This window comes from Polypterus senegalus, chromosome 2, assembly GCF_016835505.1.
Source record: "Polypterus senegalus isolate Bchr_013 chromosome 2, ASM1683550v1, whole genome shotgun sequence".
Taxonomy (NCBI): Eukaryota; Metazoa; Chordata; class Cladistia; order Polypteriformes; family Polypteridae; genus Polypterus; species Polypterus senegalus.
The window spans coordinates 38,699,192-38,720,336 of NC_053155.1; the positions used below are offsets into that span (position 1 = coordinate 38,699,192).

General features: G+C 45.6%; 1 protein-coding gene across 2 annotated transcripts in view; it reads right to left on the reverse strand.

The window, feature by feature from the left end:
- The window catches only part of nlgn4xa (neuroligin 4 X-linked a), a 607,526-nt gene that overhangs the window by 215,008 nt on the left and 371,373 nt on the right, over positions 1-21,145 (reverse strand). The gene's annotated exons all lie outside the window — the stretch shown is intronic.

The following is a 21,145-nucleotide window of genomic DNA, read 5'->3' on the forward strand; positions in this document are numbered from 1 at the left end:
TCTTGTGATTTCTGCTTTCCTTTTAAAAAGCCATTTTATTCCTTAATAAAGCCAGAAGAGAATATATTATGTACATTCATGCAGTTTTAATAATAATATTTCATTTGAGTTGTACAACAGAGAGAAAAAGTCAAAGTGATTGAATACATTTCAATAAAATAAATGCACCTACAACCTTGAAAATAAACAGAAAGGCTCAGCAGAAAGAATTATGTGCCCTTTGGCGACCTGGTGTGCGGTCCCGTGAAGACACATCTTGAAAGTGTGCGAACCTCTGCTGTGATTCCCATGTGGAAAATACCACATCCAGACTACTACGTTTTTGTTTAAAAACACAGATATTTGCCTTAATTTTTGACTTTTGTCCACATTAGCCCGATATTTTAACACTAGAATGCCTGAAGCTTATAAAAAAAACTTGTATTCCTTGCCAACTTAAATCTCTTCATAACTGTACCATCAGCGTCTTTTGTTTTGTAAATGCATCGATCAGCACAAGCAGCAAGCAGCCTGCTATCCCATACTCCAACCCCCCCTGACCTCCCCCACCCCACCGAAGCTGATATTGGGCAAAAAATTTCTCCCAACTCAAGGCTCCTTATCTCCATGTGAGATTCCTGGAGTTGTATAGGGTAAATAATACAGTACAGGGGGTCCTCGGTTTACAACGTTTCGAGTTTAAAACGCTCACTCCCATACAAACTTAAAAAAATTGAGACATGAGAAGGAATAAAGGTAAGGATTTTTTAACACTAATTTTTTCTGTTACTACAGTGCAGTGTACAGTACAGTATATTTATGTCCTTTTCTTTTTTCTCAGGCTTAGATTTTGTGTTTTTATGTTCTAGATTATGATTTTGCAAATGTGTTAAGATAGGTAAGTGACTTAGGCTAGAGTGTGTTTCAACTTACACCAAATTCGGGTTACATCATTGTTGTAGGAACGGAACTGTGTCTTAACCCGAGGACCCCCTGTATACAGGTGCCGGTCATAAAATCAGAGTATCATGACAAAGTTGATTTATTTCAGTAATTCCATTCAAAAAGTGAAACTTGTATATTAGATTCATTCATTACACAAAGACTGATGTATTTCAAATGTTTATTTCTTTTAATTTTGATGATTATAACTGACAACTAATGAAAGTCCCAAATACAGTATCTCGGAAAATTAGAATATCAATTAAGACCAATGCAAAAAAAGGATTTTTAGAAATGTTGGCCAACTGAAAGGTTTGAACATGAAAAGTATGAGCATGTACTGCACTCAGTATTTAGTTGGGGCTCCTTGGGCCTGGATTACTGCAGCAATGCGGTGTGGCATGGAGTTGATCAGTCTGTGGCACTGCTCAGGTGTTATGAGAGCCCATGTTGCTCTGATAGTGGCCTTCAGCTCTTCTGAATTGTTGGGTCTGGCGTATTGCATCTTCCTCTTCACAATACCACATAGAGGTCAGGCGAGTTTGCTGGCCAATCAAGAACAGGGATACCAACTTTACACTGGACCTCAAGCAACATGGATTCTGTGCCTCTCCTCTCTTCCTCCAGACTCTGGGACCTTGATTTCCAAAGGAAATGCAAAATTTACTTTCATCAGAGAACATAACTTTGGACCACACAGCAGCAATCCAGTCGAGACGCTTCTGATGTTGTCTCTTGTTCAAGAGTGGCTTGACACAAGGAATGCGACAGCTGAAACCCATGTCTTGCATACGTCTGTGTGTGGTGGTTCTTGAAGCACTGACTCCAGCTGCAGTCCACTCTTTGTGAATCTCCCCCACAGTTTTGAATGGGTTTTGTTTCACAATCCTCTCCAGGGTGTGGTTATCCCTATTGCTTGTACACTTTTTTCTACCACATCTTGTCCTTCCCTTCGCCTCCCTATTAATGTGCTTGGACACAGAGCTCTGTGAACAGCCAGCCTCTTTAGCAATGACTTTTTGTGTCTTGCCCTCCTTGTGCAAGGTGTCAATGGTCGTCTTTTGGACAACTGTCAAGTCAGCAGTCTTCCCTATGATTGTGTAGCCTACAGAACTAGACTGAGAGACCATTTAAAGGCTTTTGCAGGTGTTTTGAATTAATTAGCTGATTAGAGTGTGGCACCAGGTGTCTTCAATATTGAACCTTTTCACAATATTCTAATTTTCCGAGATACTGAATTTGGGACTTTCATTAGTTGTCGGTTATAATCATCAAAATTAAAAGAAATAAACATTTGAAATACATCAGTCTGTGTGTAATGAATGAATCTACTATACAAGTTTCAGTTTTTGAATGGAATTACAGAAATAAATCAACTTTGTCATGATATTCTAATTTTATGACCGGCACCTGTATTGTTATTTGGAATACATACATTTCATGTGTGTTCTATGTCTACAAAGATTTGGGTAATTGTCAGATGAAAGGAAATACAAGGCAAGAAATGCTGAACACATACCTGAAGCAGAAACTTTTTTCATGTTATACTAATAATGATGTGAAATGTATAATGTGTGAAGACTTTAGTCCAAATATGAAATAAGCATGTGTGCTTTTATTCAAGAATATAACCAAAGTAAAAAAAAAGTCATTCAATTTACATTTTGCTGTCAATGAGTTACAAACCCAAGCTCAAATGTCAATCATCAGGGAGTTTATATGTATTTTTGAATGTCACTGCCTTATAACCCAAAAGCACCAGGTTTGAGTCTTGGCGCTCCGAGTATTGAGCTGCTGCTATTATTATTACTATAATATAATAAAAACATACATTTGATTTGAGTCTGTAACACCCGGTGTAAATTTTGGCTACTTGTAAAAGTTATCGCTTGTTTTTTTTGTTATTCGGTTTTATTCTGTCGCTTTCATAAATGATGTGTACTGACTGACAGTAACTTGGAAATAGCCTTAGAAGACCAAACAGAAATGTAACCAGAGCACCAGCCAAAACCACCCTTTATTTTTGAACCGAATTTTGGATTCAAGGTCAGAACCTCAATCTCCTTACGGCAACCTCTAGAGCACAGTCAGCCCTTAAAATAAGGCATTAGAATGAACTATCGGATCACAAAGAAGTGATTCTACTGACCCATTAACAATGCATTAAGCCATTTTATATATGTATTCCCATCCCCATAAACAAAATACATATCATTCTGATAATTTCAAACAAGAAGGCACCTTAACTACTTGCAGTTGGAATTAAAAGAAAAGCAACCAAATATGCTTTTGTTTCAATGACAAGTAGTTAGATGTGTGTATGTGGCAAACATGAATCAGCAAAGTTTCCAATAATCAAATGCCTCACTTCTTCTTCTTCCTCTTCATCTTTTTCACTTCTGTGTGGGGTCCATGTGTTTGATCAATGTTCTCCATACAGCTCGGTCCTGCAACCCCTCCCCTGTCAAGCCTTTTCCTTCAGATCTCCTTTTACTTTATCCATGCATTTCCGCTTTGGCCTCCCTGGCTTTTACTTCCCCTGTACTTCCATTCCCATCACTCTTTTGTCCACATGTTCATTGTCTCTCCTCATCATGTGTCCATACCATTTCAACCTACTTTCCTTTACTCTTAGATATCTCTCCCACTTTTGTTGAATATCTGATTTCTTATTTGGTCATCTTTTTTGTAACTCCACACGTCCATCTCAACATTTCTGCCACATCTAATTTCTTCTCCTGCACTCCCTTTACTGCACATGTCTCAGTTCCATAAACCATTGCTGGTTTTACCGATGTCTTAAAAACCTTTAACCTTTTTCTTAATTCTTGGAAAACACAATACTCCTGATATCTCCTTCTTCTTCCCTCCACACTGCACTCTATGGGTTATCTTTGCATCTAATTTTCCATCTTGGGTTATCACTGATCCCGGTTATTTACATTTCTCCACTCTTTTTAGCTCTCCCTGCAACTAACTTCTGAATCCTGATCATCATTATACCTCATATGTTGTGTCTTCTTCTCATTTAACTTTATCCTTTCTCTTCCAAAGTCCTTTCCATTCTTCCAATTTCCTCACCACGTCCTCTTTTCTGGTGCTATACAAAACAATGTTATCAGCCAATAAACTGCACCATGGGGATTGGTCTGTTATCTCATGACTCGACACGTCAATATCCAGATCAAAGAGGTGAGAACTTAAAGAAGATCCCTGGTGTAGACCTACTCTAATTGGAATCTTGTCTGTTACCACAGTACTGATTTTAATCCGAGTCCTTACTCCCTCACACATATCAAATGCCTCTCTCAGCCACCTTAATATTTTGAACATCATAGCCATCTGATTTGAAATTACCTGCACAGTTTATTTTACAAAACTAATGAGGTGAAGAACTCAAAGGACTTTTAATCTTACTTACATAAATTACTTTTATTTACTACTGCTTCATGCTGTGCTTGGTCGCAGAATACACCAGGAAGGTGTAACTCCATAGTGGAATTCATCATAAATGTACAATGTAGCTAAGTTCTGTGTCTCTGAATAAATCAGTAATCTGGTAGTACATTTTATAGAACGCACACAAGCACAACAGCATGAACAAAATCGCACATTAAGAGTCTTCACTCAGCCCACTCTCTTGCAGATCAACGTCAAGTGGTTTTTCAAGGATATATTCTGCAATCTTTTCTACTTACTTTGAATGCTAAACATATCATGAGTCTAGCTCTATTCACTGAAATATATATTGATATTACCCTGCAGGTCATGCAAAAAGACAATTTCCCATTGAGGATTAATAAAGTATGCCAAATATTAAGGTAAAGCTATTGATAATTCTGTATTTACTGATATGACTATAGTATTGGGTGAAAGTACAAAAGATCTTTATTTAATAAAGCTCATTAGTAGTTATGGACGATTAAAAAATGCTTGACGAAGACAACAAGATTACAATGTTGTGTCAACTGACAAGCTAACTTGCAGAGCTAAAAGTAAATTATTTGCAATATTGGAAATAAGAATTCATTTTAGAGAGACTTTAAGAGTTAGAGCTTGTAAAGCACCACATATCAAAAATAGAGAGCAATACATTCACAGAAATGAACTGCAACTAGAGGAATTGTCACACAGTATAGCATTAGTGACACCAAGGATACACTCAGCTCAAGACATTCAGATATTATAGCCAACTAGGGGGCTTAACCCCTGCTCGCTCCGCTCGTCAACCCCCCTGGCCTGCGCTATGCGCCAGCCACTTCACGTCCCTGCCATTCACGTTGTGAAGAGGAAAGCTGAATGCACCCCAAGGAAAAAACCCCTCTTAAACTCTGATAGAATTGGATAAAATACAGTTTTTTTATACCTCTTCTTTGCTCGATCAGCTGCTGGCTTGCAGTTGCTGCTGCTGTTGCTGCTGCTGCTCTGCCGTGTGATCTGCATCTTGCGCAGCACTCTGAAAATTTAAAAGTCTGTATTGCAGCTGTCTTTGTCATCTACTCTTTGTCCTTTATTTCCAGCCCCAGGCATGGTTAAATCTCTTGGCACAAAATCTTTGTCTCGCGGGGAATGAGTTCTTGATATTTTAGTTTATAATTTAAATACAGAATAAGAATCTGAAAATCTATCAACATCACTTTCAAGTTCAATAAATTCTGAAAAGAATGATGCCATATATATATATATTGTAACAACCCGGCAGCAAGCGCTGGCGGAGTGACGCCTCATGGGTAATTTATGTAAATAGTTTGCGGGGAAATTATGGGTAATTTATAAAAAGCTTATTGTATGTCGGAATTTACGTATTGTCATTTGTGTTGTAAATAATGGTGTGTTTGTATTTAATTGGTTGGGTGGGTTTGGGTTATCGCCGTCCGGGGGTTATTTATTTTGTAAAAAGTACCAATTTATTGAAATGTGTCTTCGTGCTTGACCTTGGCAATGGCCGCGCAATAATGTTGAGCTTTTGTTTCTGACTATCTTCTGTAATAAAAGATACAACAGGACAGAGCTGTTTATTTGCTAAGATGTTATCTAAGCAAACTACCGAGACACTCGAGTCGTGCGGTGTATGGGGCACGAGTGTTCTCTTTCTTAAAGAGCTGGGTGCAGTTGCGTGCATGACGCTGGCAAGCCGCTAGCCGACAGCTTCGGAGAGGTGCACGGCAGAGTTCGGCTCGAAATCTTAAAAGACTCCTCCACGGGTCGCTACATTGGTGTCAGAAGTGGGAGACCAGGCTGTTAAGAAGACGCCGTCATGGAACAGAGTCTTGAAGAAATAGAGCGTGCCATCTCGGAAAATAGCGTTATGTTGGAGCGCCTGATCAGCAGAACTGCACGGAGAATAAGGACAAACTGGCCTGAGGGTGCCAGTATTCCCCGGACAGTGTTGCGATCTTCTAGGCACGGCCGAATGAACCTGTAGCTGCCGCAACGACACCCCAAATCACCAGTCGGCCGGTCCTCCCCACACGGTCACCCGCTAAGCTGCCACGATACAGCGGGTTGACGCCCCTAGAGCCATACCTTGCACAAGTGGATCTGGCTGCTCTTCACAATGGTTGGAGCTGCGAGGAAGCTGCAACACACTTGGCCCTTGCCTTGGAGGGTCCCGCACTTCAGGTACTCATCGACCTGCCGCCTGAGGAGTGTCGTGATCTTCAGGCCCTCACCGATGCTCTCACCCGTCGCTTTGGACAGAGAACCTCAGCGGAACACAACAGGGAGGAGCTGACAAACCGACATCGGCGTGAAGGTGAGAGTGTGGGAGCATTTGCAGCTGACATCAGGGTCTATGTACGGAAAGGTTACCCTACTTTCTCGACAGCAGCAAGGGAAGAACTCAGTGTTCATGCTTTACTGCGGGCCTTACACCAGAGCGTCTCCGTCAGCACGTCTGTCTGCTGTCGCCCAGACATTTGAGTGAGGCACTACGGGAGGCTGAACGGGCTGAAGAGGTACTACAGCTTGGGTCTCCGGCACGTCAATCATCACGCCCAAGCCGGCTAACGAGAGCAGTTGAGCGAGTGGTAGAAAGGGACCAACCTGAGGGTGTGGAGGTCAGTCGCGCCCAGCCATCATCATCCCTCCGCAATGACTGCCCTAAAGTGGGCGCTGTGGGTTTTCAGGTGGACTGTACCTAGACTGCATTATAGACGGACGGCCATGTAGTGCCTTAGTGGACACGGGTCCACTATTTGTCTATTACAGAGAGGAGTGTTGCCGAAACAGCTGGTCCTCTTCCAAAAGACTGGACTCCTTCTAACATCGAACTGCGACGGTTACGGGTGAACGGACAAAATGCCCGGAAAGAAACTATTGACTGTAGTAGTAGGGACGAGCCAGACCAGCCACGAATTCTGGCTCATGGACATTAAAGACAAATGCATAATTGGGTTAGACTTGCTGGCCCACTGGGGAGCATGTGTTGATGTGTCCAGGGCCATCCTCCGCGTAGGTAATGAGACTGTGTCGCCCAATCGGGCTGGAATCATCCTGGAAGGGCTGTTAGCTTGGATTTGCCTGGACACCACGGCTCACCGGCTCCCGACCGTTGTTCGGAAGATGCAGGGACTGAAGAAGACCCCCAGGAGAGTATTGCAGCTCAGACCAGTGCTCCCCAACGGTTTTCCTCACACGACCACCCATCCACTGAGACGGTTGCTGCTGTGGAAGAATTGGGCCATCGAAGTGGTGAACAGCTGAGCACGCCACAGCAGGAGCAACTCCAGAAAGTATTGAACGACTTTGTGGACATTTTACGGCTCGAGAAGAGGACTGCACCAGAACCTCGTTAGTCAAACACCACATTGACACTGGCCACGCCGCCCCCATTCGGTTGCGCCCCCACAGATTGCCTCTTGCAAAACGCCAAGCTGCCGAAGAATTGATTCGCGAGATGGTAACCAACGACATCATAGAGCCTTCTGACAGTCCTGGGCCGCACCCATGGTCATGGTGCGGAAGAAAACGGGGTTGGCGCCTTGTGTGGACTTTCGTAAATTAAATGCAGTCACTCGAAAAGACTCTTACCCATTGCCTCGCATCGATGATGCATTGGACTATGTGGCTGGATCCCGTTGGTTCAGCACTTTGGACTTGCGCAGTGGATATTGGCAGGTAGAACTGGCAGCAGAGGACCGACCCAAAACTGCATTCACCATCGGACAAGGGCTGTGGCAGTTTAAGGTAATGCCGTTTGGACTTTGTAATGCGCCGGCCACGTTTGAAAGACTAATGGAGCGGGTCCTAAAGACATTCCCGAACCCGTTGTGTGGTCTATTTAGATGACCTGCTGATTCATGCCAGAGACTTTGACCAGGCGGTGCACAATTTAAGGGAGGTCCTGACCGCCATTCGTAGCGCCGGGTTGCGGTTAAACCCTGAGAAATGCAATCTTCTCGCCCGACAGACTCAGTTTCTAGGGCACGTAATCAGCGAGAGTGGGGTGGCTACAGACCCGCGAAGGTGACTGCCGTGAGCAACTGGCCCCACCAGCCAATATCACTGAACTGCGGAGCTTTTTGGGTTTAGCCTCCTACTACCGAAGATTCAGTAAAAACTTTGCGACCATTGCCAGCCCTTTGCACCGACTAACGAGTAAGGGCCAACAGTTTGGGTGGACGGAGGATTGCACAGCCGCCTTCCAACAGTTAAAGGCTGCCCTCGTCAGCGCGCCGTCCTGGCGTACCCTGACCCCAACCAACCTTTTGTGGTGGACACTGACGCTAGCAATGTGGGGATTGGGGCCGTGCTCTCACAGAAGGGGGAGGCTGGAGAAAGAGTGATAGCTTATTACAGCTGCAGCCTCAGTCGACCGGAGAGGAATTACTGTGTCACTCGGCGGGAACTGTTGGCAGTGATCCTAGCGCACGGCACTTTCGGCCCTACCTATTGGGCACTAGGTTCACACTGCGGACTGACCATGCTAGCCTCACCTGGATGTTGAATTTCAGGCAACCAGAGGGCCAGGTGGCAAGGTGGATGGAGATTCTACAAGAATATGACTTTGAGATACAGCACCGACCGGGACGGCAGCATGCCAACGCTGATGCCCTCTCCAGGCGTCCATGCCTCAGCAATGAATGTCGATATTGCGCCGACAGGAAGAAAGGGGGCTGGGGCCATCGTCCGCATCCGCAAGGATAGATGACACTGTTGGAGTAGGGGAGCCGTACACTATTGACCAATTGAGGCAGTTACAGGCGAACGATCAAGCACTAGAAAAGGTAAAGGGCTGGTTGGAGACACAAGAACGTCCCGACTGGCAAACCGTGTCGTCACAGGGGCCTGAACTCAAAATACTCCACTCTCAGTTGGGCAACTTGGAGTTGCACGATGGCGTAATCTACAGGCGGTGGCACGCACCGGGAGGAATTGACCGGCTACAACTACTGGTTCCCCAGGCTTTGCGCGCCGAGGTCCTCCGATGGGTCCACGGAGCGGCTGGATCCGACATTACGGAACGCTAAGACAGTGCGCCGACTACGGCAGCGGTTTTATTGGCCCGGTGTCGGCAAGACGCAGAGCTACACGCCCACTGCTGTGACGTCTGCACTGCACAAAAGGACCTGGTCAACGTTCTCACGCGCCATTGCAACGATACCTGGTCGGGCACCCATGGAGAGAATTGGCGTGGACATACTGGGTCCTTTTCCTGTAACGGAAGCCGGAAATCGCTACGCTTTGGTAGCAATGGACTACTTTACCAAATGGCCAGAGGCGTATGCAGTTCGGATCAGAGTGCCCCACAGCTGCCCAAAACTCGTGGATGAAATGTTCACTCGATTTGGAGTTCCGGACGAGCTCCACAGCGATCAGGGGCGGAACTTTGAGAGCCGTTTGTTCAGAGAGGTGTGTCAGCGACTGGGGTGAAAAGACCGGACCACCCCTTCACCCACAAAGTGATGGATTGGTCGAGCGATTTAATCGCACCCTGGCCACTCAACTGGCAATTCTGACCAGTCAACACCAGCGGACTGGGACCAACATCTGCCTTTGGTCCTATGGGCATATCGGACAGCAGTGCAGGAGTCGAGCCAATGCACGCCAGCGGGCTGATGTTTGGAAGGGAACCGCACGCCGGTGGATTTAGTGTTTGGCTCACCCCCTGAGCCTGAGATTATTGGTGGGCCCGAAATGGATTATTTTAGACGGCTAAAAGAGCGGCTGGACACCGTTCATCGACTGGCCAGGGAGGCCCTGGAGGGAGCTGGAGCACGCCAAAAACGGGCTTATGACTCGCGGGCTCATGGCCCGACGCTGAAGCCAGGGACAAAGTGTGGGTATTTTGCCCCAACGGAAACGGGATTGTCCCCAAAACTAGCCCACCATTGGCAAGGACCGGAGAAATATTGGACAAAATATCGGAGGTAGTTTTCCGAGTCGAATGCCTGGACGAGGCAGACGGGTGGTGCTGCACAAGGACCGTTTAGCACCATACCACCCACTGGCCCCAGAGCAACAACAACTCGAAAATATAAGCGGTTCTCCAACCTCCACCCCCGGCACCGAGTCAGACAGTGACAGGACTGAGCCCGACACCAGTGATGGCACCTCCGGCAGGACAAAGCGTGTCCGTCGACGGCCAGGACATTTACGTGATTTTATCTGTGATGAGTAGGGTTGTGGGGACACTAACCCTCTTAGGAGGGGGCTGTGTAACAACCCGGCAGCAAGCGCTGGCGGAGTGACGCCTCATGGGTAATTTATGTAAATAGTTTGCGGGGAAATTATGGGTAATTTATAAAAAGCTTATTGTATGTCGGAATTTACGTATTGTCATTTGTGTTGTAAATAATGGTGTGTTTGTATTTAATTGGTTGGGTGGGTTTGGGTTATCGCCGTCCGGGGGTTATTTATTTTGTAAAAAGTACCAATTTATTGAAATGTGTCTTCGTGCTTGACCTTGGCAATGGCCGCGCAATAATGTTGAGCTTTTGTTTCTGACTATCTTCTGTAATAAAAAGATACAACAGGACAGAGCTGTTTATTTGCTAAGATGTTATCTAAGCAAACTACCGAGACACTCGGAGTCGTGCGGTGTATGGGGCACGAGTGTTCTCTTTCTTAAAGAGCTGGGTGCAGTTGCGTGCATGACGCTGGCAAGCCGCTAGCCGACAGCTTCGGAGAGGTGCACGGCAGAGTTCGGCTCGAAATCTTAAAAGACTCCTCCACGGGTCGCTACAATATATATATATGTTTTAAAATAAGGCCAATTTAAAGCGTGACAAAAAATGACATAAAAACATCACATAAAATTGCTGCACAAAAGCGTTGCACTTTTAGGCTTAGGATGCTATATACTGTATATAGAGTAGATTAGATCAAATGCTGCAGTAAGAATCCAAGAGCAGTAAGACTCTATTGAATATGTAGTCATGGGCACTAAGTAATCATTGAGCTGAAATGCCTCAAAATGTTCAAGAACATAAAAGTAAAAAGAAAACTGAAGATCTAAAATTACTCAGATTATCAACTGGGATTACACCATCTGACACAAGTGCAGCATCTAAGGAGGTATTTTATTATTGCGGTTGCGACTTGGTTGCAAGAATTAATGCTGTCACACACATGTGCCTTGGCTTAAACCTCTGGCTGTTGTAATTTCTAGTCAATCCATAAGGTGGCGCTGTTTCCTAACACCTGTTCTCTTTTTTCAATTTACAGGCTGGATGATTGACAGCCCTACTAGCTCTGATGTCACTTCTGCTGTCTGTCCCTCTGTATCCACCTCTTCCTGTCTGGCACTTACAATACATATAGCGAGAAGTAAGATCTGCTAGCTTATTTTAAAGACTACGTCATAGATGGCAGTCAAGGATGATGTATTTGAGAATGTGTTAAAGGAATGATTAGGAGGAAAACTTGAAAAATTGTAGATGGACAGAAACTAGAACTGAAGATTATAATTAGATTTTCCTTAAAAAAGTGATTTTTAATTGTGAGAATTGGTAATTGACTGTCAGGGCCAAATTATGTATTAACCAGGTGGGGCAGACATTAGGTTTGCTTTGAACATTGCAATTAATACACTTTTAAAAGATTTGTGATGGTCGAAGTGAATCTGCACAAGCACAGTGTTACACCAAGGATTTAAGATACAGTATGTCGTTCAGAAGATTAAAAACTATAAATAAATTTAATTTTCTCTTTTCATTCATTTTAGTCCTGTCACCTAAGGTTGAGGCAAATATGGTGATTCAGCAATCAGTATGGTTTTATAATATACAGTAGATAAAGGGTATTCAGCAAGATGGCTAGATACTTTTTGGATTTCTGAATAAAATAAAGAAGAAGGAGGATGAAGGTTGAAGGTTGACAGCTCTTGGAGCTGAACTGTATACAAGTCTTATTCTCTGTGATGTGTGGGATGTAGTCATAGAAAGAAGTAAAATGTGGATGGAATTCTGTTTTAAAATTTAAAATAACTAAAATCTACTAATGGTAGACAATATATATATATATATATATATATATATATATATATATATATATATATATATATATATATATATATTGTCACACACGCGCATGGGAGGCAGCTAAAGGGCTTGAGTGAAGGCAGTTCGAGGCATGCCGGGTGTGGCAGAGTGCACTGACTCTTTTCTCCCTTGCCTGTAGACCATCCCCGGGGGATTTCACCTGGATCACCTGACATCACTTCCGGGACTGAGCCAATGGAAGTCGGCCACACCAGCTCCAGTCCCTCTGATGTCACCTCCGCACGAGCCAATGGTGGAAGACCACGTGCCGGATCCATACGACCTCACTTCCTGTCTCCCCCTTTAAAACCTGCCCCTTTTCCTTTGTTTCTTCAGTCTTGTTTTGGACTCGGTTGTGTGCACTTCAGTGCTCTGTATTTTGTTAAAGGAAAACGACTTTTGCAGCCAGGATACCACAATATACGGGTGGCTGCCCCAACTCTTTATCTGTCAATGTCTCGTTCTTGTGACAGTGGCGTAGTCGGCAGGATGGAGAAGTCCCGAGGAGAAGGGGACAGGACCTGCAATATACCCAGGTGGGAGCGTACCGGGGCCGAGTATTCAGGCGGGGAGGGTGCCCCGTGGTTCGGCGTGACCCGGTGCGGGCTCCGCTCCCGCACTCATAACTAGCCCATCTGGAGTGGCCAGGAGTGTGCGGGTGGGGCTCACAGAATTGGGCTGCCCTGGAGGGGGAGGCAAAGGGACTCAGTATGCTCTCTTGGGGGAGAGTGCCTGCCTCCCTGCGAAACCAAAGCCCCATTTACCACCTAGGGGTGCCCCAGACTGGCAGGTGAATAAAATAAAACATGGAGGTTGGACCCTGAGCGGCCAACCAACAAACAAGCCTGGTCCTTATGGGCAATGGTAGGGCATTGGCTACGCCATTTGAAAACACGCCCTACCAAATAATAGAGCAGGTAGCTTGCTATCTGCTCCTGGAAGCGCTTCCCCGTGGCTTCACCCAGCCGGTTTGGGGCGAGCGGTTCAAGAACATGGCTGAGCTCATAGAGCTTATGGAGACGCAGAGGGCGGCCTCACACTCTGGGGAGCAGAACCGTCCTCATGTCAAACTCAGCCGGGTATGCGTTCCAAGACCTAGCCCCACCCTGTACAATCCGGAGCCGTATGGCGTCCAGCGGGCGCGGCGCAAAACCGCTTGGAGGCAAGGAGGAATGCAGGTGGAGGGTGAGGAGGGGTTGGTGTGCTCTGGCTAATCCGCTGGCGGTCCCACATACTGGCGTGGTGATCGCCAACGGACACAAGACCACAGGTTTGTTCGACCGCAGCAACATTTCATTGTTGCCCGCCGCTTTGTGCAACCGCAACAGTGGCTAAATTTAAGACCGGTATAACCTGTGTCCACGGAGACATCCGCTGGTACAGGTCCGCCGCTGTGTCATCAGTTACGGAGGGTCAGTTCGTAAGCTCACCGTAGCGTCCTACCTGATCCTCCACACCCGGTGATACTAGGGCGGACTGGTCTAAAATCAAAAGCGGTGAGACACATACCACTCCGGGTTAATTTGGGCCTCGTTATGGACGGAGATAACCCGCCTCAAGCTGCCTCCACGCCGTGTAATCAGCCGGCAGAGAGAGAAGCAGTCGCCCTGACTGACGTGGCAACTCCCGGCCGCCGCGGGCTAACACATCATCCACCAACGACGCGGCGGAGCGGGAGGAAACCACGCCCATTGAGGTCGACGCTGACCCTCTCTCCGTGTTGCGGTTCCAATTTAAAGAAACGCCGGCTTCTTTTAGAAGGGAGCAATGGAATGATGACTCCCTGAAGTTTGTAAAAAATGCAGTGGTCCTTGTCAATGGCCAGCGCACTAATCAGTCGATGCCACAGGGCCCCTACTTTGTGCTAGATAATGACCTCCTTTACCGTGTAGCAATGCATGACGGGCAGGAGACGAGGCTGCTGCTAGTGCCGCGCACCTTCCGCGGCAGGTCTGTGAGCTAGCACACGCCCACCTCCTAGGTGGCCACCTGGGCACCGAAAAACTCTGGAGCGGATCAAGCCCGCTTCTACTGGCCAGGAATTAATGAGGAGGTTCGCCGCTTTGGCGCTTCCTGCCCGGAGTGTCAACTGCGACAAATTCCTAGGAGGGACCGTGCTCCTCTCATTCCTATTCCACTGATTGACGTTCCCTTCCACAGAATCGGGGTCGACCTGGTGGGACCCCTGGAGCCCTCAGCCCGAGGACACAAGTACATTTTAGTCCTCGTGGATTACGCTACACGATACCCCGAAGCTGTTCCGTTGCGCCAGCTACCTCTAAAGCCATCGCACGGAATTACTAGGGGTATTCGCGTGGGGATCCCCAAAGAAGTCTTGACAGACCAGGGGACCCCTTCACCTCGGAAACGTTCAAGGAGACTGCCAGATTACTGAAAATAAAGCATTTAAAGACCTCGTGTATCATCCTCAAACCGACGGATTAGTAGAGAGGTTTAATCAAACTCTCAAGCAAATGCTGCGTAAGGTGGTCAGCGAGGATGGAAGGAACTGGGATCAGCTCCTCCCCTCGTCCTTTTGCCTATCGGAAGTCCCACAAGCCTCCACGGGTTCTCCCCTTTGAACTACTATACGGGCGACAACCTCGGGCATATTAGATATTTTGAAAGAAGGCTGGGAAGAAGAGGCTCTTCCCTCCACAAACATACTGGAATATATCGCGCAGTTACGCGATAGATTTGGAAAAATTCGCCTGTCCTTAAAAGTCACATGGAGGAGGCTCAAGCAGCAGGCCCGGTACTACAACCGCGGCACGTCTCTTCGGGAGTTCCGCCCGGAGATCGGGTCATGGTCCTAGTGCCTACCTCCCACTCTAAATTGCTTGCCCACTGGCAGGGCCCCTACGGTTAAGGAGAGGAAGGGACTGGTCGACTATTTGGTGAGTCAACCCAATCGCGGCCAAAGGAGCTGGTTTATCATGTGAACCTGCTGAAACCGTGGAAGGACAGGGACCCCGATCCCTCCTCCGCCAGCCCCGCCACTCTTCGCACACACACGACCTTAACTTCGCACGGACTTAAGTCCCAGACAGCGGCAGGAGCTGGAAACAGTTATCCGGACCGCTCGGGAGGTAGTCAGTGAGAACCCGGAAGGACCTCTCTGATTGAGCACAACATCGTGACAGAGCCCGGGTTGTTGTCCGAGAACGCCCGTGATCGCCTTCCCGAGGCAAAAAAGGCTGAAGTGGAGCTTGAGATCAAGCGCATGCTGGAGCTAGGTGTGATTGAGGAAAGTTATAGTCCCTGGTCCAGCCCCATTGTGCTCGCCGGTAAGCCTGACGGAAGTTGGAGGTTCTGCAATGACTTCCGCCGGCTTAATCAAGTCTCCCAATTTGATGCTTATCCAATGCCACGCGTGGGACGACCTCCTCGAGAGGCTTGGACAGGCTCAATACCTGACCACACTTGACATGACGAAAGGGTACTGGCAGGGTCCTTTAACGGACTCGCAAGGAAAAACCGCTTAGTACCCCTAGCGGACACTGGCAGTATCGTGTCCTTCCATTTGGGTTACACGGGCTCCAGCAACCTTTCAGCGCCTGGTGGACAAAGTGCTTCGCCTCATAACTCATACAGTGCTGCCTACCTGGATGACGTGGTCATCTATTCCAGCACATGGAAGGAACACCTACAGCATGTCCAAGCGGTATTACGGACACTTGGTGAGGCGGGCTCGGATTAATCCCAAGAAATGCTTCTTGGATTAAGCGAGCCAAATATTTAGGCTACCTGGTGGGTCGGGGTACCGTAAGGCCACAGTGCTCCAAAATTGATGCCATTCTGAAATGGCCCCGTCCGCGAACCAAGCGGCAAGTCCAAGCCTTTCTCGGGTTAGCCGGGTACTACCGCCGGTTTGTACCCCGGTTTTCGGAGAGAGCGGCGCCCTTGACGGATTTAACAAAGAAGAGGGCCCCGAACATTGTGGTATGGACTGAAAAAACAGGCGCTGCATTTAGTGACTTAAAGCAGGCCCTTACGTCCACACCTGTTTTGATGGCACCTAACTTTTCTTTGCCTTTCATCCTCCAGACGGACGCTTCGGACACAGGCCTGGGCGCCGTGCTGAGCCAAAGCGTCGATGGTGTGGAGCACCCCATCATGTTCCTGAGCCGGAAACTGTTGGACCGGAGACCAGGTATGCTGCGGTGGAGAGGGAGGCTCTGGCGATTAAATGGGCGATTACTCAGCTGAGGTACTACCTGTTGGGCCGGGAATTCACCCTTGTCACGGACCATGCACCCCTACAGTGGATGGCCCTCCACAAGGAGTCGAATCCGCGGGTCACCCGGTGGTTTCTTGACCTGCAGCCGCATAAGTTTTCGCTCGTTCATCGCCGGGCGCTCCACGCCAACGCTGATGCTTTCTCGGGTTCACGACCTCTCGGTTAGTCGCCCGACCCGCCGGGTCTGGGCTAAGGGGGCCTTGTCACACACGCGCATGGGAGGCAGCTAAAGGGCTTGAGTGAAGGCAGTTCGAGGCATGCCGGGTGTGGCAGAGTGCACTGACTCTTTTTCTCCCTTGCCTGTAGACCATCCCCGGGATTTCACCTGGATCACCTGACATCACTTCCGGGACTGAGCCAATGGAAGTCGGCCACACCAGCTCCAGTCCCTCTGATGTCACCTCCGGCTACGAGCCAATGGTGGAAGACCACGTGCCGGATCCATACGACCTCACTTCCTGTCTCCCCCTTTAAAACCTGCCCCTTTTCCTTTGTTTCTTCAGTCTTGTTTTGGACTCGGTTGTGTGCACTTCAGTGCTCTGTATTTTGTTGAAAGAAAACGACTTTTGCAGCCAGGATACCACAATATACGGGTGGCTGCCCCAACTCTTTATCTGTCAATGTCTCGTTCTTGTGACAATATATATAATATTTATAATTTGCATTAATATAGTGCATTTTGCATTACTCAAAGTGCTTTACATAGTGAGTGGGAAGCCACCACTGATTTACAGCATTTACCTGAATGATGTGATGGCAGCCATTTTTGCACCAATACATTCACCACACATGAAGCTATAGGTGGTTATAGATAGTTAGTCAATTAGAGACTAGAGGCCAGAAAGACTGTGCCATGGAGGACAATTTTGTCAGGACATTGGGACACACCCTACTCTTTACAAAAGATGCCCAGAGAACTATAATGACCATAAAGAGTCAGAACCACGGATTTACGTCTCATGAGAAGGATGGCCACATTTTTTACAGCACAGTGTCCCTGTCACAGCACTGGGGTATTGGGATCCCTACACAGACTTCAGGATAAGTGCTCCCTGCTGGCCTTGCCAACACCTCTTCCTGCAGCAACCCAAGCTTTTCTTGGTTGGTCTCTCATCCAAGTACTGGCTGGGCCTGAACATGATTAGCTTCCGGTGGATGACCTGTTCTGAAGTGCATGTGGTGTGGCTGCTGGCGATACTTTAACTAAGACATTTCAAAATACACTTCTTTCATTATATAGTTTCAAGCATGAAAGAAATCGATTCATTATTCTAATGTGTTTATCTAACAAAGGATCATGGAAGGTTGAGACTATCATGGTGGCACAAAGAGAAAGGACCACCAATTTAATGTAGAATCAAGTGAACTTGTAACAAAAGTACCTTCAGCATTGGAAATCTATGACTATTTTAATACAAGTATTAAACAGTAAGCGTTTTGCAGCAAAATCCTTGCATTTCTGAGGCTACTTATTCTACTTTAGGACCATAGGATCAGGCGCCCACCATGGAAGCATCAAGAATAAGACAAAACAAGTAAATAAACTGATGTTAGCAGGATAGTGACAAGTCAGGTAAATACAGGATGGAAACGATTAAATAGTCAAATGTAAACTGCTAATTTAATACTTTAAAATGAAGTTAATTACAAATAATACTAAATACTCTGCAGGCAACTAGTTTAACATTAAGTTGTCTTTTGAAGAACAAAAAAATGTAATTGTAAATTCTCCACATGCTTCTGAGTGGTCTGTACGTCAAGTTTTTTCATCTGAGAAGAGATTTAAAACCATCGATTTAACAAAGTGATGTATCATTCTTTTTTAGATGTTAGATGGAACTTTATTCATCCCCAGGGGGCATTTGGTGTTTTACAGAAGCTCTTTAAATAAATACATACATAAATAGATAGATAAATCAATAGGTATATTTATATATATATATATATATATATACACACAATAAGATCTGAACACACACAGGAATAACATTAAAGAAAGAAAAATTAAAAAGAAAGAAAACTGTGAGTCCCAGTGAAGCATTATGTAGACATGTTGCTGTTAGTACAAAAGAGCCCCGGTAGTGTTTAATGATGCACTGCTACTGAATAATTAATTGGCTGAAAGTCCTTAGTGTTAGTGTGTCAGAGAGAGGATGTGCAGCATTGTTCATAATTGCAACCAGTTTTGTTTTAATTCTCTCCTTTGCTACTACCTACTACCACCAGGGGGTCCAGAGTGTGTCCCATAACTGAGTTTACCCTTTTAATTAACTTATTGATTAGGCAGGCCTCTCTTGAAGTGATGTTACCAGCCCAGCACCCCATAGCGTAGAAAATCACAGTGGCCATCATAGAGTTATAGAAGATGTGTAGGATGTCATTGCCCACATTAAAAAAATGCAGTCTCCTAAGAAAGAACTTGCTCTGCTCTTTCTTATATAGTTCCTTTATATTATGAAACCAGTCCAATCTGTCACTGATGTGGACCCCCAAGTACTTGTAGAAGTGTACCACCTCAACATTCACTCCCTGAACAGTGACTGGGTCTTTGGTGGGGAGAAAGTCAATAACCAGTTCCTTGGTTTTGCTGATCTTTGCACCAAGAAAGTTCTCCACCTGACTCTACTCCCCTGCCTCATCCTCCTTATTAATACATCCCATAAGGACAGAGCCATCTGTGAATTTCTGTAAGTGACATGATCTAATATTATATTTATAGTGTGAGGTGTACAGAGTAAAGAAAAAAGGAGAGAGGGCTGTTCTCTGCAGTGCTCCAGTGTCTCATTTGAACTCTAATGGTTAATCATGCCTAGCAACAATTGGGCCTGACGTACTGTAAGCAAAGTAGTACAACTGCAGTAAACATCAGTTTGTGAGCAAGTCAGCATCTCACCATGAACAAGAGTTAAAGTTGTTATTGAATGAAATTGTCAGGTATTCTGTAATAAAAATTAACATCTGTTTGTTGATCTTATTTCCTCACTGAAATATGAGTTTTGTGTTTCACAGAAGACTAGAAAGTCTTAACGCATTTCTTTTTTATAACAAATGTTTGACTTTGACTGTTTTGACTGAATTATAATGAAATTCAGTGAGAAGCAAAGCAAAGCAAATACTATAATAATTGTAATAGTATAGTAATACAATAATAATGCTATAATAATATACAGAAACATTCTTATTATGGTAGTCCATCTATCATACCCTACACTGGAGAGGTTACGTTGAGCATTATGGGAAGAGATAGTAGAGGATCTTAGGCCCCCATATCCAGGAAACCTCACACCTGTCATAACCACTATGCACTTAAAAAATAATACATTTTATAGTAGTGCAAAACTTGCTGCTCAAATATCTGACTTTAAACAAAAAGTGAGATCAAAACAAATTAAACAGAATTTTGTACTGGAAAACATCTCAGGTCCTAAAAATAGTCTGAATAAAGGAGATAAATTTAGGTAGCCCCCAGGTTATGAATGAGTTCCATTCCTGCTGAGGTTTCTAATCGGATTTTATATGTAAGTTGGAGCATGCACTGAAAATACCTTTTATTGGAAATACAAGCACGAATGCATAATTCTGTACTACTTATTTCACAGAAAAACATTTCAAGTTTATTAATAAAATGACATTAAGGGAATATTACTATGCTTTAAATCACAAAACACAAGTAATTTAAAATAGAAGCAATAGACTGTCTATTCCACTTTTTCAGTGTTCCCGATTGTAGTCCAGCATCACGTGTCCTGTCCCTTTTCGTTTATCCTCCTATATCTGCAAGGCAGTATTTATAATTTCCTGGGAGTCTCCACCTGCTATCTCAAGCCTTCCCAGACTTGTAAGGTACAATGAAAAAGGGAACACAGAGCTCAGCACACCTGTGAACATACTGCCATCAATCAAATGTCCAGGGTGACAATACGTTGACCTTTTGCTTGAACATCCTGTAATTTTTAATAAGGACACAGTACCTCATAGAGATGGGAAAAGGTACAATACTCACATGGAAAGTCTTCAATAACTGATTATTGATCCTTTGGCAGAAACGTGTTTTGCTTGAGTGACTGCTAAGAGTGCCACCTTCCTTAACAAGCAACTGTATTCCCTGAGACACAACCTTATAATGCTGTGGGTTCTACCACTCCTCAGCTAAACTGACAGCTGCCTATATAGCTGCTTACTCAGTAATGGTCAAAGTCCGTTTGGTGCCTGGGGGGAACAGAGACAGTACTTCTCTGTGACCATAGCAGGCAGTCTGTACTATTGGACTTAGACATCTGGGAAGGGGAAGTGGGGGAGCCGACTCCCCCTCTGTGTCCGGAGCACACGCCCTTTTGGCAACATAAATGGCGTCCCTTTGCTCATTTTAAGGAGTGTGAGCCATTTAGCTTTCCTTTTTTTTTGCCCCTTTGCTGTACCCTAGGAGTGGCTGAACCCCCCTCATTCACGGTCGGTACTTCAGTATAATGTGGACCTTTTTTCAATTAATGCTATAAGTTAA